Source organism: Gopherus flavomarginatus, chromosome 19 (assembly GCF_025201925.1).
Source record: "Gopherus flavomarginatus isolate rGopFla2 chromosome 19, rGopFla2.mat.asm, whole genome shotgun sequence".
In the NCBI taxonomy this organism is placed as follows: domain Eukaryota; kingdom Metazoa; phylum Chordata; order Testudines; family Testudinidae; genus Gopherus; species Gopherus flavomarginatus.
This window is the reverse complement of record NC_066635.1, coordinates 2,582,716-2,609,278: the sequence shown is the minus strand read 5'-3', so window position 1 is coordinate 2,609,278 and position 26,563 is coordinate 2,582,716. Positions and strand designations below refer to the sequence as shown.

The following is a 26,563-nucleotide window of genomic DNA, read 5'->3' as shown; positions in this document are numbered from 1 at the left end:
CTACTTCAGGATGTGCTGAGAACTGCAGCTGCTGGGAACCCTCCAGCTCTCCCTCCCCTTCCCCCTGGCAGTGTCCTCTATTTGTGAGCTGGGGAGGTAGGTGCTGCTGGGTCCAGTGGCCCCTACTGGAGGCCAGCAGCTCTATAGCACCAATTCTCCAGGGAAAAATGTTCTTCAGTGGAATTAATGTTCTGCACAAATTCTGCGTTGCGTACTGTCACAGAATTCCCCCTGGAGTAAGAGGACAGAAAAAATTGGGGGAGTTGTAAAGAATGAAGAGGACAGGTCAGAGGTCTGGGTTACTTGGTAAATGGTGCACAAGCAAACAATATGCATTTTAATATAACTAAATGTAAATGTATACTATGACACTGCACCCCATATTCTTCATAGTTGTATGATTATGATATTATGACATAATTATACATTTTATACAAGATGGGTCACGTAAGGTGTCATTGGAAAAGTTATGATTTGCTGAATATGCTCATATTGTATGCATGTATCATATTTGTATCTGAAGTTATAAATATTGACTATGTATCTGTATTTCACATGCATGTCAAGTATCAAAGGGGTAGCCATGTTAGTCTGTATCCACAAAAACAACAAGAAGTCCGATGGCACCTTAAAGATGAACAGATTTATTTGGGCGTAAGCTTTCATGGGTAAAAAACTCACTTCTTCAGATGCATGGAGTGAAAATTACAGATGCAGGCGTAAATATACTGACGTGAAGAGAAGGGAGTTACCTTACAAGTGGAGAACCAGTGTTGACAGGGCCAATTCAATCAGGGTGGATGTGGTTCACTCCCAATAATTGATGAGGGAGTGTCAATACCAAGAGAGGGAAAATTGCTTTTGTAGTGAGCCAGTCCCTATTCAAGCCCTCTCTATGTAAAAGAATAAATGGACACAAATCAGATGTCAGGAATTGTAACATACAAAAGCCAGCAGGAGAACACTTCAGTCTCCCTGGACATTCTATAACAGATTGAAAAGTAGCCGACTTCAACAAAAAAAACTTCAAAAACAGAGTTCAAAGAGAAATTGCAGAGCTACAATTCATTTGAAGATTTAACACCATTAATTTGGGCTTAACTAAGGGGTACTGGCAAGTACCACTAAATGACCCGGCCGACCTTTCCTTGGTGGGGTCATGTAGCAGAACTTGCCAGTACCCCTTAGTTAAGTCTAGGGTGGAGATGAATTGGGCATGTCTCAGTTTCTCCAATAGTGCATCTGTGCATGGCATTGGATAGTTTTTCTGGGCTAGTTAATGACATTTAGTTTATGGTAGTCCACCCAGAAGCAGATTTCCCCATCTGGTTTGGGAACCAGAGCCTCTGGAGAGGCCCATGCACTCTCAGAGGGGCGGATTACACCCATCTGTAACATGTCCTTGATTTCCCTATTTATTGCGATTTTGGCTTGAGGAGCCATTGGGTAGGGTTGGGCTCTAATTGGGCGAGCATCATTTGTGTCGATGGAGTGGTACTCCCGTTCTGTCCATCCTGGGGTGGCTGAAAACATTGGCACAAAGCTGGTACGGCGCTCCTGGATTTGCTGTCACTGCTTGTGCCTAGGGGTCATAGAAAGGCTCACCTCTTCCATGCCACTGTTGCTTTTTGCGTCATAGTAGACTCCTTCAGGCCACTCAGCATGGTCTCTCTCCTGGGCTATAAACTGGGGAACCTTGATTTCTCAGGAATAAAAGGACTTTAGAGAATTACCATGGTATACTGTAGGTTTAGGGTAGGGTCTGGGAACGCTATGAGGTAACTAACAGCTCCCAGGCACTCTCGGACTATAAATGACCCCTTCCACGACACTTCCATCTTATTGGCCTGAAGCACTTTCAAGACCATGACTTGGTCACCTACTCTGAAGGAACGCTCTCTGGCATGTTTATCATACCAGACCTTTTGCTCCTTTTGAGCATCCTGTAGGTTTTCTTGAGCAAGGGCTAGAGAGTCTTTGAGGGTGTTTTGCAAGTTGGCTACAAAGTCCAAAATGTTAGTTCCTGGAGAAGCTGTGATCCCCTCCCATTGCTGCTTCACCAACGGTAATGGCCCCTTAGCTTTGTGGCCATAAACAAGTTCAAAGGGTGAAAACCCCAAACGGATGTGGTTCAGCTCTGTAGGTAAAGAGCAACTGCTGCAACACTAGGTCCCAATCATTGGAGTGAATCATTCACAAATGTACGTATCATGGCCCACAAAGTCCCATTAAATTTCTCCACTAGTCCATTTGTTTGGTGGTGGTAAGGGGTGGCAACCAAGTGATTCAACCCATGAGCTTCCCAAAGACATTTCATGGTCCCTGCCAGGAAGTTAGTCTCCGAATCCATAAGGATGTTGGAGGGCCAACCTACCCTGGCAGAAATGTCTGCCAATGCCTGGCTCACGCTTTTAGCCCTGGTGTTGTTTAGAGCTACTGCTTCTGGCCATTGAGTGGCAAAATCCATGAAAGTCAGTATGTACAGCTTTCCTCCTGGTGTCTTAGGGACAGGACCCAGAATATCCACAGCTACATGCTAAAATGGAACCTCAGTGATGGGGAGTGGCTGGAGAGGGGCCATGACCTGGTCTTGGGGCTTTCCCACTCTCTGGCATACCTCACAAAACTGGACATAGGTAGAAATGTCCTTGCCCATCCCCTCCCAGTGGAATGACCTCCCCAAACAGTCCTTGATCCTGTTCACCCCAGCATGGCCACTAGGGTGATCATGGGCTAAGCTCAAGAGCTTTTCCCTATACTTAGTTGGAACTACCAACTGTCTCTGAGGGTGCCAGTCTTCCTTGTGCCTACCAGAAAGGGTCATCTTGTATATGAATCGTCCTTCTATAACAAACCTGGACCTATTAGAAGAGCTGAGAGGTGGGGGGTCGCTCCATGCTGCTGTCCAAGCTCCTTTGAGTCTCTCATCTGCTTCCTGCTCTGCCTGAAACTGTTCCCTTGATGCTGGAGACATTAGTTCCTTGCTGGGTTGTGGACTTGGGCTTGGTTCCACTGGAAGCGATGTAGGTGATGGAGTTCTTTCCGTTGACACTGAACCACTCTCCGCTGTTGCACTTGGTGGTATTTCAGGCTCCGGTTGAGCTGCAGGTGCAGGCTCTGTGGCGCCCGTTAGTGCTGACTCCCCTAACTCCGGTAGGGTTGCAAGCACAGGCTTTGGTGCTGACCGCTCCACCAGTTCCGATTCTTGGGCTGATTCTGGCTGGGTTTCAGGAACTGGATTTATAACTGCTGCATAGACTCTGGTCTGGGGTCTGGTTTCAGCACCTCTGGCTGGGTCCCCAGAATTGTGGTATCAGGGGACACAGACTGGGTCCTTTTAGGAGGCTCAGGAATGGAGTGAGGTGTGGAGTCCTGTTTAGCGTGGCTGTGGGTTACCATCCCCACCCATTTTGTTAGCCTCACAAGGTTGGCTAAGTCTTCTCCCAGCAGCATGGAAATCAGATAACCGTCATAGACTGCAAAAGTCCATAGTCCTGACCAACCCTTGTATTGGACAGGCAACTTGGCTGTAGGCAAGTTAAGAGTTAGTCTTAAAGGGTTGCACTGTCACTTGTGCCTCTGGGTCGATGAATTTGGGGTCCACCAGGGATTGGTGGATAGCTGACATCTGTGCACCAGTGTGTCTCCACGCAGTAATCTTCCTCCCACCCACACTTAGTTTCCCTTCTCTCTGGGGGTATTTGTGAGACATCTGGCATTGAGGGCTCTTGGTGATTAGTTGTAGTCGGCTGGTGCTCTTGGGACAGTTGGCCTTCACATGCCCCAGCTCATTACATTTGAAACATCGCCCAGCTGATTGTGGACTGGGGGGAGGCTGGTGATTGGATAGTGGAATGGTGGGACAAGAGGGCTTCTGAGGTCTCTCTGGCTGTGTGGAGGGCTCCTCCTTGCGAAGTGGGGCTTTGGGCTGACCCCAACGGTGGGGTGTCATCTTGGATTGCCCCTTCTGGTATCCACTCCAACTGCTGCTAGCTTTCTTCTTCCACGCCACCTCCACCCATTTGGTTTTAGTCTCCCCCATCTCAATTACAGTTTCAGGCTTCCCATCTAGGATATACCTTTCTGTTTCCTCAGGAACACCCTCTAAGAACTGCTCCATTTGCATTAGGAGAGACAGATCTTCCAGAGATGTAACACTTGCTCCTGATATCCAGGCATCCCAATTTTTTACAATGTGGTAGGCATGTCGGGGAAATGCCACGTCTGCTTTCCACCTTAGGCTCTGAACCGCTGACGGGCATGTTCAGGTGTTAGCCCCATTCTAATTCTGGCCTTTTGTTTAAAAAGTTTGTACTCGTTTATGTGTTCTTTAGGCATTTCAGCTGCCCACCTCTGTTAAGGGTCCACTGAGCTGTGGCCTCAGCTCCACCATATACTGGTCTGTAGGGGTGTTGTACCCAAGGCAGGCCCTTTTGAAATTTTCTAAGAAGGCCTCTGTATCATTGCCTACCTTGTATATGGGGAATTACTTGGAATGAGGAGCGATACCTGGAGGAGGACTTTTAGGGCTACCTGGCTGACCCAGCTTAGCCCTTTCCAGCTCTAAGTGCTTCAGCTCTGGCTCCACTTCTAAGCACTTCGCCTCCATTTCTGCCTCCAAGTGCTTTGCCTCTCTCCTCTCCTCTGCCTCCAAGTGCTTCATCTGTAGGAAGAAATTCCTGACTTCTGCCATTAGAACTTGGTCTGGGTTAAGGGCATCATCCCTCCATCTTGGCACCTGGATCTTGGGTTGGGGAGGGCTGACCATTCCCTTTGAGGAAATGTCTGGTCCCTAATCCCCCTCCCTGCATTTCTGTCATGGAGCTGGATATCTGGGCTTGATCTGGGTCTGTCTTCTCCGTGGTGTGCCGCTTTGGGAAGATTGGTTTCTCTAGGGTTTCAGTGCCCAACTGAAACCTCATGCACAGGGCTGCCCTACTGTAGCCTAACTATTTTGTTGCCACAAAGCTAGAAAAGTAAACTGCTTGTTGGATTCCCTGGCTTTGCGGGCTAATCCTCTAGCGTGCCTGTTCCTCATCAGGCAGCAAAGAAAAGAAAGGAAAAAAACCTCCCTGACTTTCAAGTAGCCGAAAGGAAAAATGTGTCCTTTTAAAATCCTGAGGTCTGTGCTTTTGGTTTAAAATGATCCCACTGCTCTGCTGCCATGTCAAGGCTGATTCCCCACTTTGGCACTTAGAGTGCAGAAGGTAGGTACCTGCAAGGATTCTAACAATTAGTACTTGCCACTCCGGGCTACTCCCAAGGTTACAGCTTTTCTCTGACCTTGGCTTGGTAAACGCCACCACCACCCAAGTGCAGAACCCCTTTTGAGATCCCAGGAAGGCACACTTGGGAATTCCTCCCTGAGGGGTACCCTCAAGCCTTTCAACTGCCCCCCCAGAGCTGAGACAGGGAAGGGGAAGGAAATCAGCTGTTGCCACCAGCTAATTAAACAACATCCACAAATCTTTTAAGACACAAAAATCCAATTCTGTTCTTAAAAAAGGTAAATTTTATTAATAGAAAGAAAATACATCTGGAAAGTCAGGCTATTGCTAGATTTTAAAAGAGCAACTACAAGGATTGAGCACCAAAAATAGCTTTCTTGAGGTCCAGCTTAAAGGTTACAAGCAAAACAAAGGCACCTGGGGTTAGCACAGAGGAATCCACAAGCCATAACACAATGAAAGGGATAAACCTAATTGTGTTTTCCTAGACATTTCCCGATCTACTTACATATCTGGGGTTTTAAATGAGTAGTTTGTAGGTATGATACTGATGATTTTTTCATACTTGGCCCAAGTTTCTTACAGCATAGCTGTTGCCTGTCCGCCTCTCTCCAGGAGAACCACAGACAAAGAGGAGTCTTTTTTCACTTTTAAAAAGTTCTAGCCTTCCCATTGGCTCTTTTGGCCAGGGGCCCACTCATTTCCTTTTACCTATGCCTAGCAGTGAGATGTTTTAACCCTTTACAGGTAGAGCAATTAGACAACAGCTACTTAGAGGGATTTTAGAATGGCTGGCTATCTGGCTGTCCATAAAAATGAGCAATACGCCCCTCCCCCCCAATCATTTATCACAAATGGGAAGAAAGAACAGTAACTGAACACATGCTATGGTTTGGGGAGGAGCTGAAAAACACAATGAACAGATTTAAAATGTTTATTAACGTGAACGCTAAAACAATTATATAATACATAGGTTGGGAAAAGTGTCTGTACATAGACTCATAGACTTTAAGGTCAGAAGGGACCATTATGATCATCTAGTCGGACCTCTTGCACAATGCAGGCCACAGAATCTCACCCATCCACTTCTGTAACAAACCCGTAACCTATGTCTGAGTTATTGAAGTCTTCAAATTGTGGTTTGAAGACCTCAAGCTGCAGAGAATCCTCCAGCAAGTGACCCGCGCCCCATGCTGCAGAGGAAGGCAAAAAACCACCAGGGCCTCTGTACTCTGTCCTGGAGGAAAATTCCTTTCCGACCCCAAATATAGCGATCAGCTAAACCCTGAGCATGTGGGCAAGACTCACCAGCTAGCACAGCAGGAAAGATGTCTCACTGGGAAAGTACCAGAGCTGGTTGAAGTTATCTCAATTTTGAGTTTGATGTTTGTGGTTTTTTAACCAACCAGCTCTGAAAAGCAATGTAGGAACTGTCACAACAAGGAAACGGGGTGAGGGGGGCCGCTTTGTTTTTAGAACTACAAATTAAAGATACGGGTATAGTGCTTAGAAATCAGGGGTGGCCAACCTGTGGCTCTTCTGAAGTTAATGTGCAGCTCCTTGTATAGGAAATGACTCCAGGGCTGGAGCTACAGGTGCCAGCTTTCCAATGTGCCAGGGGGTGCTCACTGCTCAACCCCTGGCTCTGCCCCCACTCCACCCCTTCCCGCCCCCTTCCCCTGAGCCTGCCATGCTGATGCTCCTTCCCCCTCCCAGAGCCTCCTGCACACCATGAAACAGCTGATTGGGAGGGAGCGGGAGGTGCTGATTGGCAGGGCTGCCGGTGGGTGGGAGGTGCTAGGAGCAGGGGGAGGGAGAGCTGATGTGGGACTGCTGATGTATTACTGTGGCTCTTTGGTAAATACTGGCTCCTTTTCAGGATCAGGTTGCCTCCCCCCATTGGCTTAGATTAAAAACAAACTTCATATTTGTAGATAAAGTCATATGATACATAGAGTACATAATCGGCAATAATCCAAATTTAGGTGAATAGATTTAACAAAACAGTTTAGATATTAGAATCCAAATACTCAGGGCCATCACTCATCAAAAGTTGTACAGAGATTTGGTTGTGGAAAGCAAAATATATCAGTGAGTGGAGATTGTCCCTCAGTAATTGAGAATTAGGTTGGTTGTCCATTTAGAAAATACTCTCCATGAGGAAAGTTTATTACTTTCCTGACTGTGCTTCTCATCAGCACTCCAGCTCATCTCTCCTGGTATTACGGATGTGCAGTGATGTGTTCTATGTGGTTGTCCCTCGACCATCTAATGGCATCTGACACCATGAGTTGCCATATCAGCCGAGCATAGCACTGACGGATTCTGCATTCTCTCAGCACTCGCTCGTTACTAGGGTCCCACGCACCTAAGGCTCCGACATATTAAACAAACCAGACTGTCTAAACCAAAGGCGTGGTATGATAAAGATACTTGGAAACACCTACCTGTGATTTAAAAAAAATTGGTGTCATTGTTACATCTCATGATACAGAGTTTGTTGCTCATGGTAACCTTATGACAAAGAATTGGATACTGATGGTAAATCCTATACAAAGGTGTAACATGCATAATTTTTGGAAAAAGCTTTTGGACATGCTAGGAATGGTATCAAGGAAGTCCTATAAGGAAACTGCTTCTTAGTTAATATCTATAAACTGGCTTAGAGCTTGGTACAGCAGGGAAACCATAACAAACCTAGTTTGTTGAGGGGGAAACTGAGGCATACCACCTCCTGGCATTGTTGGCTAAATGCCAAGACACCTGCACTCTAAAAGATATTGATATCTGTATTATGTTAATAATGCTACACAAAAGAATGTTTTCAGGCAACCTGGGAAAAGAAACACAGGACTTTGAGGAACACCTGTGAGTGACACTACAATGTTTGGTAACACTTGAGAGTTGTATAACTATTTGCTATTACTTATAATCACTTTAAATCTGTCTTTATAAACTTTTAGGTTTTAATCTAAGCCAGTAAGTTTGGAGTGAAGTGCTTGGGAATCATAGCTCAAGGGGCAGGGGCTGTTGCATTTCCTCTCCATATTGAGGGAGGGTCAAACTCTGAGTTCATGCTGTACAGTTCCTGTGCGGCGCAAGATGGGATAATTTTGGGCTTATACTCCAGTGAGGGGGGGTACCTGGGGAGCTGAGGGTTATCTTAGCTGAAGCCTCTCTATTGTTGGTTCATGCAGTGGCTGGTAAGAGAGCCTGCATTACAGAGAATTTTTTTTTTTTTTTAAAGTTCCTACATGCATGCTAAAAGCTTACCAGAGGTCAGCCACCAGTCTTGTGGGGCCTCAGTAGGCCAAAGTCCTTCCAACTCTTCCCAGGAGTGCTTGTGGCCCTCGTTGGACAAAAGATCTTGTCCATTTGCTGGATCAGAAAGAAGGCACTGAATCAGTTTAAAATCTAGAGGAACAGGCCGTTCATATACCTTTTGTTGTTGTTCCTTTTGACAAACCCCACATCCCTGGAACTCCATAAAAACACGCTTTACACAGTTATTTTCAACTGACATTTTATTTTACAACACGGCCTGTTTTGTTCCCAAAACACGCTCTGTTAGTGTTTTTTCTGAGCTAGATTTTGTAATTTGCTGAATGAAGATGATATTCAACATTTTGCATTAAACATTTATCTGTTGGTTTGACGATTTCATCTAAAACGCTATTGGGGTTCTTGGCCTCTGTCACTTTGCCCCGTCATAACATTTTTTCCCAGATCTGGACCTTAGCGTCCAAAATATGGGAGTTAGCATGAAAACCTCCAAGCTTAGTTACCAGCTTGGACCTGATAACGCTGCCACCAGCCAGGGATTTATACAATGCCTAGCTCACTGTGGTCTCCCCAAAACCTTCCCTGAGGGACCCCAAGACTCAGATTCCTTGAGTCTTACAACAAAGGGGAATAAACCATTTCCCTTCCCCCTCCTCCCCTCCAGGTGTTCCCTCCCTGGGTTCCTGGAGAGATATACAGAAGCACGCTCCGTGAATCTAAACAGAGGGACTCCACTCTCCCTGTTTCCAGTCCTGGAAACACAAGTACCGAGAGAGCTAATCTCTCTTCCCCCCTCACCCAGAGGGTATGCAAAGTCAGGCTTAGTAAATCTAACACAAAGAGATTTTCCCCCTGACTTCTTCCTCCCACCAATTCCCTGGTGAGCTGCAGACTCAATTCCCTGGAGTCCCCACTAACGAAAAACTCCAACAGGTCTTAAAAAGAAAGCTTTATATAAAAAGAAAGAAAAGGACATAAAATGGTCTCTCTGTATTAAGGTGACAAATACAGGGTCATTTGCTTAAAAGAAAAAAAATGAATAAACAGCCTTATCCAAAAAGAATACAATTAAAACATTCCAGCAACTACACACATGTAAATACAAAAAAATATATAAACCTATTGTCTTACTATTCTTGTACTTACAACCTGGAAACAGAAGATTAGAAAGCTGGAAATAGAGAGAGATCACTCTCAGAGCCGAGAGGGTCAGACCCAAGACAAAGGACAAAGAGCTCACACACAAACTTCCCTCCACCCAGATTTGAAAAAGTCTTGTTTCCTGATTGGTCCTCTGGTCAGGTGTTTTTTGTTACCTCTTTCCAGGTGAAAGAGACATTAACCCTTAGCTATCTGTTTATGACAGCCCCTAGAGCTAAATGTTCCTGAGTTAAACAGAGGCACTGCAGTGCGTGTCCCGGCATGATGATGATATTTAACACAATCTCCATACACAAACTACCGCTAATTTCTTTAATTTTACAATTCAGATCATCTAAAGACCAGAACACGCAGGCATGATGCTTCTGACCGGGGGCATTTATGGCACACCCAGGACAATCCTCATTTTGTTTTTCTCTCAGGCAGTGCTTGATGATTCTGTGCACAGCCGCTCGCACAATTGCACGCATCGCTGTTTTACGGTTATGAACTTGCACCGGCTTAATACCAAATTTCTCCCTCAACTTTAGATAGTACAGACCTATAGAATAAGCGTCCTCCGCTCTTTCGGCATTCTGTGAAGCATCTGGTTTTGTGTCTGAGCAAAAACAGATCGGGCCCAAACCACTCGGTCCTTCAGAGCTGTCGGTGTCCAAAACCTCCAAGTCCTCTGAAGAACCATCGCTCAGCTGCTGAAAAATTGACAGTAATTGACAGTAAAATGCGTGTAAGGCATCTTTGTACTTTTTCATAACATGATTTTAAAACCTTTTACACTGTGTATCAAGAGATCCCGTCCGCAGGCAGCTTTTAAAAACAACAAACAACAAAAACTGAAATATATCTCTGAGCAGGTTTGATCCAAAAGGCTCTAGCCAACTGAGCATCGGTTCCTGCCAAACCCTCCTTTGAACGTTCTTACGTACAACGTACCTGTGCCTTGTCTCTGTACAGACCTTTGTTTGAATCGTTTGGGTTCTCCTGGCCAGGGGCCGGAGTCTCAAACAAATCAGGGCCCAGTGGTCTGGCCTCGTGTTTCTCCATCACGTTGTTTCTGCGGGTACAGGCATCGTTAGCTATCCCTGTCTCCCCACTCCCATGACCCGTCTCAAACACTGTTTGCCACAACGATGTGTTTGTTTCTTCAGGGCCCACAGCTGCAACCGTATAATGTCTCTTCATAAGAAGCTTGACAGCCGGGCCCAACCACCTCACCCAGCCCTGGTGTTTGTGCATGAGGGTTATAGGCTCCCTATGAACCGTTGCAAAGTAGCCCCAGAACCCCTCTTAAATCATACCATCTTCCGCTTCGGCTGTACCTTTTCATTTTCCACTCCAGAGCCCTCTGCATTAGGACTTAATCATAGCCCCTCTGATTTCAACAACGTCTCAGGTCTCTTGTCTACTGTTTTGTATTATTTAATGCTGTACATCACCTAGGGTTACAGTTCACATAAAAATGTTTCATAAAAACAAAACAAAATATATTCTCTAGGGCCTTAAACAAGGTAATAATCAACAATATTATAACTATTGCTTTGCAGTCCTTGCTACAATGTATCTTTTAGCTTGTTTTTGTTAATATTTATGATAGGCCGTAAGATGGGGGGAGATAATACCTCATAAAGTGGAAAAGTGTTTTCAAACAATAAATGCTTGCCCATGCTAAAGCGTAACAACTTACACAGACAGGCTGCCTACAAAACCGTTTCACTAAAAGAGTTATCAACATGCCCCCTAAAACTCAGAACAGCTTTCTTACCCCCATGGCCTGATCTCTGTGGCTCTGGCTTTTAAAAAAAAAAGTTTGTCCTTGGTTTAGATTTTAAAAAAGTCAAAAAAAGAAGGAAAAAAAGGGGAATGGAGGGGAGGAGAGTGTATGTGTGTGTGTAAGGCTCCATATCTCTGGTTAAAAAAAAAACAGCTAATTTTTTTTACATAAGCTATTTTTTCTTGTGTTTTTGTATATATCCAAACTTTAAAAAACAATGTTGGGTTGTTGTTTTTTTTTTTATTAAAACACATATGTAATGTGGAAGTAGAGAAAGAACTGACAGGGATTTGTAGGGGATCTTAATGCAAGACAGTCTCTGTTAGCAAGAGTGAGGCTAGCTGTAACCCTAATAATGAGATTTGTAGAAGCAAGGATTGTGTGAGGCGAGTGGAAAAGAACTGTGGGAGAAGTTGTTGCGACCTTGTGTAGAGAATATGAAATGTAGACTGGCATCTCTTTAGAAGTGAGAAAAACAAGATATCAGGATGACCTGTGTATAAACAAAATGCAACTGTTGCTTATTATTGGCTGTAACAAAAGTATAAATGCTGCTGTAATTGTTTATCTGTTGAGAGAACTGTCCTGGACTGGGGTGACCCTGTGTCCTAGGGCAGTCCCTCCCTCAATTGCAATTGCTTGAGAAATATTAAAGTATGTGACTCTGCTGCACCCAAACAAAATGTGAGAACTGAGTTTTTCTCCGACAGTAAACTCCCCTCAATTGCCAGTTTTCATATTCTTACCCAGTTGTTGTTTTGGTACTTTAAAAACACTATTTTTAAAAGAACAGGCTAGTATCTTACGCCTTTTTAGTTCACTAAACTTCTACAAAATATCCCTAAGAGGGGCCTTGTTTTGTTACAGCTCAGGCAATACTGCTTTTTCATAATAAACTTTACAAAAACATAGTGCTTCAAATATATGGGGAGGAAAATAAACTTCTCCCTAATCTACTGGATTACAAAATAAGGGGGATATAAACTAGCTATTGCTAAGGTTCTGTGGTTTTCAACCTGGCGTGTTTTCTGCATGCTCTCTTTTTTTAATTAAAACACACATGTAAAAATGTTATATAAAGGGCTCTGTCTTCATATAGACTTGTCTTTTAAAGTGTTTATTCCTCCACAAAACTTAATATAACTTTCACTTGTATGTGTTAAAAAGCAGGCAAAGAAGCAGCCTTCTTATCTCTGACCTACTGGTTTACAGAGGCTGTTTTTGCTGACAGCTGCTTTGCTGCAAAAGCCTGCTGTCCATACTAAAAAATGACCAGTGCTGGCCTAAACCTAGGGAAAAACTTTTATAAACAGGCTTTCTGTGTTTTTAAGCCTTGGTTGTTTCTGCAGACTTACATGTTATTGAAACACCTATGCCTAAGGGGCTAAATGAAGGTTATGGGTCTTCAGGTAGGCTTGTCTTTTCAAGTGTTTATTCCTTTCCAAGCCTTTCACCTCTCTTTGTTAAAAAGTGGGGAAAGAAACAAACTTCTTCTCTCTGATCCACCGGCTTACAAAATAAGGGATGTATAAACTGTTACTAAAAACCTGGAGTTTTAAGCCTAGGGTGCTTCTGCCTGCTTTTTTTATTACAACACATACAAAAGGGATGTGTTTTAGGTTTGTCTTTTCAAGTCATTATCCCGTTGCAAAACTTAATGTAATTTTAACTTGTGTTTGTTAAAAAGTTTGGGAAAGAAGCAGCCTTCTTATCTCTGATCCACTGACTCAGAGGCTGCCTTGCTAACAGGTGCTTTGCTGCAGCTTCACATATTTTTTACTAAAAAAAAAAAACCCACCTTAGTCTAAAACTTTTTTGTCACTATACATTACTTTTATAACCCGGGGTTGTTTCTGCATGCTCTTTTTTTATTAAAACACTTCTACCAAAGCACTGTGTTTTTAGATAGATCTGTCTCTTCAAGTATTTATTCCTTTACAAGCCTTTCACCCCTCCCTGTTAAAAAGCGGGTAAAGAAGCAATCTTCTTCTCTCTAATCCACTGGTTTACAAAATAAGGGGAATATAAACTGTCTTTTACTAAAAACCTGGGGTTTTAAACCTAGGGTGCTTCTGCATAATTTTTTATTAACAATACAAACAAAAGGGATGTGTCTTAGGTTTGTTGTTTCAATGTAACTTTAACTTGTGTTTGTTAAAAAGTTTGGGAAAGAAGCAGCCTTCTTATCTCTGATCCACTGACTCACAGAGGCTGCTTTGCTAACAAGCGCTTTGCTTCTTTGTCTTTCTAATCCACTGGTTTAGAAAATAAGGGGTATATAAACTGTCTTTTACTAAAAACCTGGAGTTTTAAACCTAAGGTGTTTCTGTCCTTTTTCATTGAAACACTTATGCTAAGGGGGTTAAATAAAAAAATGTGTCTTCATTTAGGCATGTGTTTTCAAGTGTTTATACCTTTACAAGACTTTCACCTCTCTTTGTTAAAAAGTGGGGAAAGAAGCAATCTTCTTCTTCTCTCTAATTCAGTGGTTTACGAAATAAGGGGTTTATAAACTGTCTGTTACTAAAAACCTGGGGTTTTAAGCCTAGGGTGCTTCTGCCTGCTCTTTTTTTTCATTGTAACACATACAAAAGGGATGTGTTCTAGGTTTGTCTTTTTAAGTCCTTATCCCTTTGCAAAACTTAAGGTAACTTTAACCTGTGTTTGTTAAAAAGCAGGTAAAGAAGCAAACTCCTTCTCTGTGATCCACTCACTCACAGAGGCTGCTTTGCTAAGAGGAGCTTTGCTGCAGCTTCACATTGTGCTTACTAAAAAAATAACACCTGTTAGTTTAAAACCTAGGGGAAAAACTTCAAAAATGGTGTGTTACTAAAAGCTTATGGATTTAACTTTTATAAAAACCCCTCTGTAAAAGGGCTACATGGCGGGAAAACGCTGGGGTTCTGTTTCAAGACTAAAAACAGTTGGAAAGGAGGGAGTTGGCTCTTGTTTAAAATCTTGGGACTCTAGGATTGGTTCAGGAAAACAAATTCTATGATGCTGCTGTAAAACAACCTCTGATTGGGCCAATCCAAGGGCAGTGATAACAAGAAGGTCTGAACCAGGGACAAAGACTTAAAAGGTGAGAATTCTTTCTCTCTCTCTCATTCTGATTCCACTGTGTGCTGTCTATCTTTGCCCTTTGCAAAGGGGGCTCTCTTTTCTTACCCTGTTCTTTCTTTTAACCTCTCTCTTTTTTTCTTAACCTACCCTGATTCTGGATGCTTTTCTATTCACTTTTTTACCTTGTGCTTACTAAAAAGGCTCTGCCTGTTTCTCTCGCTCGTTCTGATTCCACCATGTGCGCTCTCTCTTTGCAAAGAGGGCTCTCTTTTCTTTTTTCTTGTCCTGTTCTTTCTTTTAACCTCTTTTTTTTTTTCTTAACCTACACTGGTATTGAATAGTTTAAATGCTTTTTTTATTCACTTTATCCTGTGCTTACCGAACAGGCGCTGCCTTTGTAAATTCCCTTTTTAAACCTAGTCTTTAATCATTTTAAATGCTTTTTTCTTAGTACCCCTTTATAGTTTTTGGTCATGTGCTTACTAAACAGGCTCTGCCTTAGTAAATTCCCTTTTAAAACTTAGTTTTTAATGTTTTTTAATGCTTTTTTCTTAACCTACATTGGTATTGAATAGTTTAAATGCATTTTTATTCACTTTTTTACCAAGGGCTTACTAAACAGGTTTTGCCTTTCCCTTTTTAAACCTAGTTTTCAATATTATTTAACTCTTTTTTCTTAAACTAACCCTTTAAAAACAAATATTTCCTTTTTTTCTTTAACTTCTATCTTTCTATTCTTGAATAACCTGCCTTTATCAGGCTTTCTCCTTACTCAATCACATCCAATAACCTTTCTTTCCTTCTTTCTCTAAACCTTACTCAGACTTTTTTTCATCTTTACACTCTCACTCTCATCTTTCAACCTTTTTCTCTCCATGTAACCAAGCACAAGCACACACAACACATCCCCTATTTAAACACACACAACATTTTTTTCAAAATGGCCGATAGCACCAAACTTTGGTGCCAGCATCATTTTTTCTCTCTCTCTCTCTTTGATTCCACTATGTGCTGTCCATCTTTGCCCTTTGCAAAGGGGCTTTTTTTTTTTCTTTAAACCTACACTAGTATTGAATAGTTTCAATGCATTTGTATTTTTTACCCTGTGCTTACCAAACAGGCTCTGCCTTAGTAAATTCCCTTTATAAACCTAGTTTTTAATGTTTTAAAAAGCTTTTCTCTTACCCTACACTGGTATTTAATAGTTTAATTGTATTTTTCTTAGCCACTCTTGGTTTTTACCAGGGGCTTACTAAACAGGTTTTGCCTTAGTAAATTTCCTTTTTAAACCTAGTGTGCAATATTATTTAACTTTTTTCTTAATCCATCCTGATATTTAAATACACCTTTTACATTTATCTCAAAATTTTCTATTCTTTAATAGCCTACCAAACTAAGCCTTTACCATCATCTCTCCTTATTCAAACTCACTAAAAATCTCTTCTTTCAAACTAACCCGTTAAAAACAAAAATCTTTCTATTCTTTCATAACCTGCCTTTACCAGCCTCTTTTCTTCAATAACTTACCTCTCTTCTTTCAGATTCCCTTTTTCTCCTCTAAACCTTACTCAAACTTCCTTTTTTTATCTTTACACTCTCTCACACTCTTCTTTCAACCTGTTTCTCCCCATGTACCCAAGCACAAACATACACAACATGTCCCCTAGTCAAACACATACATACACACACTTTTTCAAAATGACCGTCGGCACCATACTTCGGCGCCAACGGAAACGGGGTGGGAAGGCGGGACATAAGCCCTGAAAGGGGCGTGGAAACCTGTCAAAATTGCATGGTGATGAATACTATCAAGTTAATTACTACTTTCATCTAATCCAGTGTGTTTAAATGGATGCATCTGGATAATTCTGTTTCTGATAACAGGGTAGTTATCCCTTATCCCGTTAAAGGAATACAGACTTAATATGTTTAGACTGTCCAGGAAAGGACTGGGCAATACAAAATATACAATTCTGGGGGAAAGTCCATGACTGGGAGTGTGTTGGGGGCACCTGCAGCATAACCGAGGCTGGTGAGAGCAATGTTGTGACTGGCATGCTGCAGTTACACACATCTGGGAGTGACTTACATGCTTATGGCTGATTGTGAGCAGTCTGGGCTGAAGGCTACAACCACAAGGCATCCCTGGTTACAGGGCAGGGGTAACACTGCCCCCCCCCAGTCTAGATAGTACCACAGAATCTCACATTCCTGCTCATCTTAGTTACTGGAGGATCTGTGGTCACCCTCCCCCAGCCAGTTACATACAGTCACTATTGCACAATGGTATATAAACAATACAGTAAGATCTGCTAAAGAGATTGCAGAAAATTGCCATATCTGTCACAAACAGGACTGTCGTGTAACACAGAGGAGGTAATTTATCTACTTTTCTCAGTGCTGCTGAGGCCTCAGATTGACTACTGCAGCCAGTTTTGGGCTCTCATTTTGAGAAAAATTTGGACAAACTGGAGGGAGTCCAGAGGTGTGCAAGAAAAATGGAAAGATTTGGAAAACATGACCTTTGAGGAAAGATTAAGAAAATGGGTATGTTCAGTCTTGAGAAAAGATGGCTAAGGGAGAATCTGATCACTGTCATCAAATATCAGGGTTGGAAAAGACTTCAGGAGGTCATCTAGTCCAACCCCCCTACTCAAAGCAGGACCAATCCCCAGATTTTCTTCCCCAGATCCCTAACTGGCCCCCTCAAGGATTGAACTCACCACCCTGGGTTTAGCAGGCCAATGCTCAAACCACTGAGCTATCCCTCCCAGCTGTGTGACCTGAGGTGCCTAGAGCAGCCACATTGAAAATGTAAAGGGCAGGACAGGCTGCAAAAAAGGAGAGCAGATTCTCCCAAAACTGGGATTCACCCGTCAGTCACAAAACTTGCTCCTGATCCTCCACACTGGTTATCAAGAAGCTGGAAAAAAGAAATCACACAGCCTCCTTTATTGCATTTTAGTCTCTGGCTCCCAATCAACAAATAGGTCCAGTAAAGTGAGAAGTTACTTAAAACTCTGTTCACTATACAAAATATTATTTTGATCTCTAAAGGACCAGCCACGTTACCAAATCAGTACTTGTTTGGATCTTACCCAAAATACCATGCTGCCAGCCAATCCTTTAGTATCTAAAACCAAAGGTTTATTAGAAAAGAAAAGAATGAGAAGAGAGTTGTTAAATGGTCAAAGCAATCAGATACATCCATATGACTTCAGAGTCCATACATCAGGTTATTAGAAACATTGGTGAGGTTGCTGGCTTGTAAAGTCCCTCTGGAATACATCCAAAGCTTGGATTGATCTATCAGTCCTTTGTTCAAAGCTTCAGGTTGTAGAGAAGTTACTTCAGGAGGTGAGAAGCAAGACTGAAGACAACATGGAGGTGATGCAGCTGCCTGCGTTCTCTGCCATGTGGCTTGTACATCCTTTGTCCCAAACAAAGGCTCACAGCACATAGGCATGGAAATGTATTTGGAGTCCGCTGTCCATAGACATGTCCTGCTGACTCATAGGCAAAGCCCATGGGTTCATTGTACAACTGATTCTCCTTGATAGACCATCAAATAGGCTGGGTAATGCTGATACTAATCTGTCTGGGGGTGTGACCCAGATACACAGGAGAAGTTTGAGATATCAATATACCACACATACTTATCACTCACAATGCAAAGATGATACATATAAACACACTTATCTATTTAGCAAATAATATCTTTTCCACTGATACCTCACATGGCATGTATAAGAGTTACTACAATTTTGTAATATTGGTATCAATAATATAAATGATCATCCACATTCCATACAGCATCACAGGCTGTTATAAAGAGGATGGTGATTAATTGTCCATATCTACTGAAGGTAGGACAAGAATTCATGGGCTTAAATATGCAGCAAGGGAGATTTAGGTTAGATACTAGAAAAACTTTCTTGACTGTAAAGATAGTTCAGTACGGGACTAGGTTATCAAGGAAGGTTGTGGAATCCCTGTCATCTGAGGCTTTTAAGAAAAGGTTAGACAAACACCTTTCAGGCATGGTCTACTTCAGTAGAGCCAAACATACCCAACACTTTAGATGCCAGCAGAGAATAATAAGTGATGAGTGAGAGTGGTCTACTAATTAGAGCTGGGGTCAGCACTAGACAGTGGTGAGGATGAACCAGATGACCCCTTATATTTCTGTAATTCTGTGCCATCTGATATCACTAACATGTACCCGAGAAGTAAAGTGACTACGGGTCCCATTTTTATATGCTGTTCCACCCTTCAAAGAGCTGCTTTCAAAAAGCCTTAAGTATCTGTTTTTGTTGTAAATTAAAATGTTCATGTTTTCAGTAACTGTAAAGCGTTCCACGTGTGTTTCTGCCCTGATATAAAATGCTCTACACATGCTTATCACCTAACAAGATTGAGTTCTGTGCCAACCATTATTCAAGGCCACCGTTTGTCATAATGTGTCAGGCAACAATATTGCAATGTAAGACTGATGGTTCAATGACCTTGTCTAGTCAGTGCAGAACTCCTCCTGTGGCCCCAAAGGAGGAAAAGATGGAGAGGGAGGAGGAGTTGGGGATCTAATGGTTAATTTCTCTGTCCTTTGCTTCCCTTGACTCTATAGTCACCAATAAAGGACAGAGAGATGCAAAGGATAGGGTCTAGGCAGAGCAGATCAAAAAAAGGAGCCAGAATCTAGAGCACCTAAGTATTTCATGACCCTAAAAAAGTTGCCTCAAAAGTGTCCATATTTTTTATTTTGAAAATATAGTTACCTCATCCAGAGTTGCACTCTCAAAACTGAGTACCTTATCTTGGCTAGATTCACAAACCCATGTCTCCCAGAGCTTCACTGCTCTGTGTGGGCCCTGCTGGACTATGTTAATGTGCCCTGCATACCTACAGCATACCAGCAGGGTTCACACAGGGTAGGTAAAGTGCAGCATGCAGCCTGTGGCTTGAATGGTGAATTGAATGCCCCAAACTTCACTGATAATCACTGCAGCTTGCTTCCTATCAGACCCTCCCTGCACAGTCTGTGGGGAAGAGGAGGCAGCAGTGGCAGAGTGGGAGGATCATCCCGGGAAGGAGGTCCAGGCCCAGGACTTGTCAAGGTACTTAAAGGCCTTAGGGGGCATGAGGGCAACTTTCCTGGGACAGATTCTCCCTTTCGCCCTTGGTGGTGGTGATAGTTTGACACAATGTGTGTGTAGGGGGAGGGCGCAGCACAGGGAGCTCAGGCTCCCTTTGGCCTGGAGAGGGGATGAAGAGAGGTTCCAGTAACCTCTCTACTTATTTGCATAAACATCACTAAAAGTCTCAGAGCAAGGTTGGCATCTCTGCAGTAGCCTAGGAGTTAGGAAACCTGGGTTCTGTTCCATGCTCTGCTACCGACTTCCTGTGTGATCTTCGGCAAGTCACTTGGCTTCTTTGGAGATCAGTTCCCCAGGTATAAAATGGGAATAATGGTACTTCGTACCTCAGGAGTATTGTGATGCACAGTACATTAAAGATTGTGAGCTATTCAGATACCATGGTGGTGGAAACTATATAAGTACCTTATCAGAGGAGTAGCTGTGTTAGTCTGAATTCACAAAAACAACGAGGCGTCCAATGCCACATTAAAGACTAACAGATTTATTTGGGCATAAGCTTTTATGGGTAAAAAACCCACTTCTTCAGATCAAAGAATCAGAGAATATCAGGATTGGAAGGGACTTCAAGAGGTCTTCTAGTCCAACCCCCTGCTCAATTCAGAACCAATCCCCAACTAAATCATCCCAGCCAGGGCTTTGTCAAGCCTGACCTTAAAAACCTCTAAGGAAGGAGATTCCATCACTTCCCTAGGTAACCCATTCCGGTGCTTCACCACCCTCCTAGTGAAAAAGTTTTTCCTAATATCCAGCCTAAACTTCCCCCACTGATTGAATCCTCCCTAACTGAACTAACCTCGTTATCTCTAGACTGATTCTTGCCTGCATATTTATACCTGCCTCTGGATATTTCCACCACATGTCTAACGAAGTGAGTATTCACCCACGAAAGCTTATGCTCCAATATGTCTGTTAGTCTATAAGGTGCCACAGGACTCTTTCTTGCTTTGTAATGTTGAAAAGGTCACTTAAAGCCGAACTTCTGGAGGCACAGTTCAAGGCTGTGAGGGAGGCAAGCTGTATAGGGTTTTGGAGAGTTCAGAGGAGGTAGTGGAGATGCTGTTTGGTCACATTATGGGCTTCGCAGCCTGTATTATGTCAGGTTCTTTAGTTACCCACATGGTCTTTCTGAGGCAAGGGTGGTACCAGGTTCATGGCATTCCCATCCCAGCCATCTCTTAAAACAAAACAAAAAAAACCCATTACTCACCCTTTTTGCAACTGTTGTTCTTCGAGATGTGCTGCTCATATCTGTTCCATTTAGGTGGGCGTGTGTGCCGCATGCACGGCTGTCGGAAACTTTTCCCTAGCAGCTACCCGTCGGGCTAGCTGTGGAGCCCCCTGGAGCGATGCCGATATGGCGCTCTATATACGACCCTGCTGGCCCAACCCCCATTCAGTTTCCTTCTGCCAGTAACTCCGACCGCGGGGGTGGGGGAGCGGAATGGAATGGATATGAGCAACACATCTCGAAGAACAACAATTACAAAAAGTGTGAGTAACCGTTTTTTCTTCTTTGAATGCTTGCTCATATCAATTCCAGTTAGGTGACTTCCAAGCCTTACCTCAGAGGTGGGGTCGGAGTCAAAGTATCGCTGACTGAAGTACCACTCTGCCGAAGGCTGCATTGTACTGAGATTGGTGGACGATGGCGTAGTGCGATGTGAAAGTATGCACTTGTCACGGAGTCCCCGGGCGATGCTCTGGAACTGCTCCCCACCAAGCCAGTCAGGATTTTGGGGAGCCTCCTCTCCCTTGGAGCAGACTTGTTCAGGGCAAGAAGCTCACACAGCTTCACCTCCTGGGTCTCTCCTTGGAGCATTCAGCATCCTCTGCTCCTCCGTGCGCTTCCCACAGCGAGTCCACCCCAGCGGGGTCCTGGGGAAGCCACAGGGTTCTGCACCCCCACTTTGCAGTCAGACGTGACTCTCAGCCAGCCAGTAAAACAGAGGTTTATTCGATGACAGGAACAGGGTCTAAAACAGAGCTTGTAGGTACAGAGAACCGGACCCCTCGGCTGGGTCCATTCTGGGGGGCAGTGAGCCAGACCCCCAGGTCTGCACTCCACCCTTGACCCCAGCCAGCTCCAGACTAACCACCCCTCCCAGCCCCTCCTCTCTGCTCAGCCCCTTTCCCGGGCCAGGAGGTCACCTGATCCCTTTGTCTCCAACACCTTCAGCTGGCACCTTTGCAGAGGAGGGGCCCAGGCCATCAGTTGCTAGGAGACAGAGTGTCAGGCATTTAGGTGCACTGGCCCTTTGCTCTGCCAGATATTTAAGAACTGCCATGGGGACACTGAGGCACCAACACAGTATTCAGAGCAAACATTAAGAACTTTCCCAGTTCGTCACATCTCTCCCCCCTTCGAGACCGAACTGAGCGAGGTCACTCCAGCCAGTGACCTGGGGAAGTTCGAACCCACCAACGTTCCCATGGATGCCCCAGCATCTCTCCCATTCCTTGGTGTGAGTTACAGCAGGACAGTCCAGTCTCACGCCCTCCCTTAGGTCGGGTGTGATTGATGGCACTTGCAGGCCGCATGTGGGAAGGTTTATGCGGCTTGAACCCTTTTGCTGCCCCAATACCTCTGGGGTCCAAACTGGGACGGGGTCTTCTCCCAGCACTTAAGAGCCCCCATCTTGGCCTTGGCCAGCTCTGGGCTTGGGCAGCCACTTCCCACTTTGTGGCCCAGACACAACACCTCTGCCGTCCCCCCTTACACTTTCCAGCTTTTAAGGTCAGTCCCACCTCCTTGAGGCAGCCCAGCCCCCTCTTCACCTGGGACACCTGTTCCTCCCAGGTCTGGCTAAAGATGCACACCTTATCAGTGTCTGCTAGGGCCAAGTTCTCCATCGCCCTCTGCTTGTCTAGAATCTCCCCAGGCCTAGGCATGGGGTCGGCACCAGACACTGTGATGGCTTTAAGTTTCTGATAGCCCTCATAAAACCAGATCATCCTGTCTCCCTTGGGGATCAGCCCCACGGGTGAGGCCCATGGGCTGTAAAACGGCTGGATCCCATCTAAAGCCAGCATGTTCCTGACCTCTCTCCAGGTTCTGGGCTGCTTTCCCAGTGACTCTGAATGGGAAACACCTGATGGGGAGATTGTCTCCCACCTCAGGGAAGAGATCCCCCCGGGGGTCTTCCCCCTTCTTCATCCAATCCTCCCTCTTCAGGTTCAGGGGTCCCCTCACTCTCCTCCCATCCAGCAGCTTGAACGGGAAGAACCCTGTGGATTCCTGGGGCACCACCAGCTGCCTCCCGATTCCCCCCAGTTCTACTTCCCCTTGGGGAGCCCATTCCCGGTACAGGAATCCCTCCTCCTGCAGGACTCTGTCCCTGCAGCCTTCCCCAAGGGGGTTTGCAGCGCTGTGGCCAGCAAGTTCCCTCAGCTTCTCCAAGGAGGGATCCCTCTCCAGCTCTGTCTGGGATTCAGCGGCTGGGGCAGGGAGTGGGACCTGCTCCCTCTCGCTGGCTGGGCCTGGGGTCACAGCCCCCCTGAGCCCTGTCCCTGGTAGCTCCCTTCCTGCTGTGTAATCACTTCCCAGCAGCACATCTGGACCAGGCAAACCTGTTTGGCAGCTGACCTGCCCTGCCCGGGTGTCCCCCCACTCAGCTGGGGTCTCAGCTCCCCCCGTGCTCAGCACTGCCCTTGCTGTCCCAGTGGGGCCAGGCAGCGAGCTCTCTGCTCTGGTCACAGCATCAGAGCCAGTGTGAGCCCCGTCTCCGGTGTGCAGGGGGGCGGGGAGCATCTCTCCCTCCCACTCAGCCCCAGGGGGCTGGTTACAGGTAGGCAGGTATCCTGAGCCCTGCAGCCCCTCCCCCCTGCCAGCCAGGTCATTTGCATTTTCACTGACCATTTCCATCCTAGCCAATTGGTTCCCTGGATTTGAATTCAAACCCTCGGCAATTACAGGAGCGGGGCCTGGATCCTGTCCCATGGGGAGACAGTCACCCCCCAACAGGGCCTCCCAGCCGATATCCTGGAGAACCCGAACTACCAGCCAGCCCGACCCCTCCTGGGTCTGCATAGGGATCTGGGCCATAGGCAGGGCGAGGGGCTTCACCCCAGGGAACTTCACCCAGGTTCCACAGTCGCTCAGCATCTGGGGCTGCACCACCACAGTTCTCTCTGTCCCAGGGTCTCGCCCCTGCAGGCGTGTTTCCCCACTGACCCCTGGGCAGCCCCCTATGTCTCTCTGCTCCACCATCACCAATCCACGCTGCTGCTGCTTCTCCTGCAGCTTTTCCTTGGGCTCTTCCTTTCTCTCATGGTCCTCTCGCTCTCTCGGGCTCTGCTCCCATCCCATCTGTCTCCAATCTCCTGATGGGGAACCCAATCGTGAAGACCCTCGTCTGATTGGGGACCAGACTCCCGGGGATGCCTGGCTGATGCTCCAGCTGCTCTCAGATCCTCTTGTAGCCCCATCTGGGCCAGGAATCTGCTCCTCAGAGCGGTGCTTCTCCTTCAACTGCACGATTAACTGTGCCTTGGTGAATTTCCCCATGCGTAACCCTCTCTTTGTGCACAGGATCACAGTGTCCTTCTCAAGGAGATGGTGATAGGCCATCACTTCATCGTTCCCAAATGGCTCTGGACTCACAGGCCTGTGTGCTCTTGGCTCCCCCATGGTTTCCAGGAAGAATCCCGGGTGTGCCAGCCCTTCTCGTGATCACCACCTCTTTGCCAGGGTCGAGCTGCAGACTCCTCCGCCACTGGGACTGCTCCTGCAATCCCCAGGGGAACCCTGCTACTGCAAAAATCCTTCTCTCTCCCAGGGTCGAGCGGCAAGCTCCTCCACCCCTGAGACTGCTCGCTGCAGTCCTCAGGGGGGACCCCGTTACTCCAACAGTCCTTCTCGCTGGTCACACACTCCCAGAGGTTAACCGCCTCCTGAAACCGTCCCAATCTGAGCCTTCAGCACGCCTGGTCCTCATTATCCCTCCTTTGTTTTACTGCTCCCCAGTCACTTACTGCAAGCAGCGCCATTCACGGGGTGCAGTACATCCCGCCGCTGCCACCAGTTGTCACGGAGTCCCCGGGCGATGCTCTGGAACTGCTCCCCACCAAGCCAGTCAGGATTTTGGGGAGCCTCCTCTCCCTTGGAGCAGACTTGTTCAGGGCAAGAAGCTCACACGTCTTCACCTCCTGGGTCTCTCCTTGGAGCATTCAGCATCCTCTGCCCCTCCGTGCGCTTCCCACAGCGAGTCCACCCCAGCGGGGTCCTGGGGAAGCCACCGGGTTCTGCACCCCCACTTTGCAGTCAGACGTGACTCTCAGCCAGCCAGTAAAACAGAGGTTTATTCGATGACAGGAACAGGGTCTAAAACAGAGCTTGTAGGTACAGAGAACCGGACCCCTCGGCTGGGTCCATTCTGGGGGGCAGTGAGCCAGACCCCCAGGTCTGCACTCCACCCTTGACCCCAGCCAGCTCCCGACTAACAACCCCTCCCAGCCCCTCCTCTCTCCTCAGCCCCTTTCCCGGGCCAGGAGGTCACCTGATCCCTTTGTCTCCAACACCTTCAGCTGGCACCTTTGCAGAGGAGGGGCCCAGGCCATCAGTTGCTAGGAGACAGAGTGTCAGGCATTTAGGTGCACTGGCCCTTTGCTCTGCCAGATATTTAAGAACTGCCATGGGGACACTGAGGCACCAACACAGTATTCAGAGCAAACATTAAGAACTTTCCCAGTTCGTCACATCACTGAAGACCATGTGGCAGCCCTGCAGATTTCCTGGAGAGGTATGTGGGCCAGGAAGGCTGTTGACAAGGTCTGCGCCCTCGTGGAGTGAGCCATGATGGCAGGCGGAGGAATCTTCACTAAGTCATAACAAGTGTGGATACACACTGTAATCCAGGAGGAGATCTGCTCGGAAGGGACTGGCAACCCTTTAATCGTCTCTGCAAAGGCAACAAACAACTGGGTTGTCTTGTGGAACAGCTTCGTGTGGTCAGTATAGAAAGCAAGCGCCCTCCTGACATCCAGTGAATGCAACTGCTGTTCACAAGAGCTGGCATGCGGTTTTGGGTAGAAAACTGGCAGAAAGCTGTCCCAGTTAACGTGGAAGCGGGACACCACTTTAGGAAGGAAGGTTGGGTGAGGCCTAAGTTGCACCTTGTCCTTATGAAAGATAGTGTATGGAAGTTCAGACATGAGGGCCTGCAGTTCAGACACGTGTCATGCCGAGGTGATAGCCACCAGAAAAGGAGGTCCCATGAAGTGGGAGAGGACTAGGTTTAGGTCCCAGGCCAGAACAGGGGGCTTCATTGGGGGATGTATCTTTTCCAAACCTTTTAGGAAACGTCCCATGGTGGGGCGCGTGAACACTGAGTGCCTGGAAACACCTGGGTGAAACACCGAGATGGTCTCAAGGTGGACCTTGAGAGAACTGAATGCCAGATGCTGGTCCTTCAGGTACAGAAGATAATCCAGGATACAAGGAATGGAAGCCTGGAGTGGGAGCACCTGCGTTTGGGCACACCAGATTGACAACCTTTTCCATTTCGCTCTCTATGTGGCCCTAGTAGATGGCTTGTGGCTCTCCAGAAGCACCCGCCTCACGGGTCTGAACAGGCGAACTCTACCTGGTTAAGCCACGGATCCTCAAGGCCATGAGGTGGAGCGATGGAAGGTCTGGGTGAAGGAGACGACCATGATTCTGCAAGATGAGGTCAGGAGTGAGAGGTAGACATACCAATGACTGAACCAATAGGTCCAAGAGGGTGGGGTACTAGCACTGGTGAGGCCAAGCTGGGGCCATCAGTATGACATCCGCTTTGTCCCTGAGGATCTTGAGGAGCACCTTGTAGATGAATGGAAATGGCAGAAAGGCGTATAGCGGTTGACTGGACCATTGAATCATGAATGCATCTGCGATCGAGCCTGGATTGTGGCCCCTGAAGGAG

The 26,563-nt window shown here is 46.0% G+C and overlaps 1 long non-coding RNA gene across 1 annotated transcript; it reads right to left on the bottom strand.

Moving 5' to 3' along the window:
- Positions 1-716: 716 nt before the first annotated feature.
- Positions 717-10,365, bottom strand: LOC127037370 (uncharacterized). The gene is made up of 3 exons (XR_007770345.1): positions 10,213-10,365; positions 8,502-8,606; positions 717-984 (listed from the first exon to the last, which is right to left on the bottom strand). It is a non-coding gene; the product is annotated as an uncharacterized LOC127037370 (long non-coding RNA).
- Positions 10,366-26,563: the final 16,198 nt, after the last annotated feature.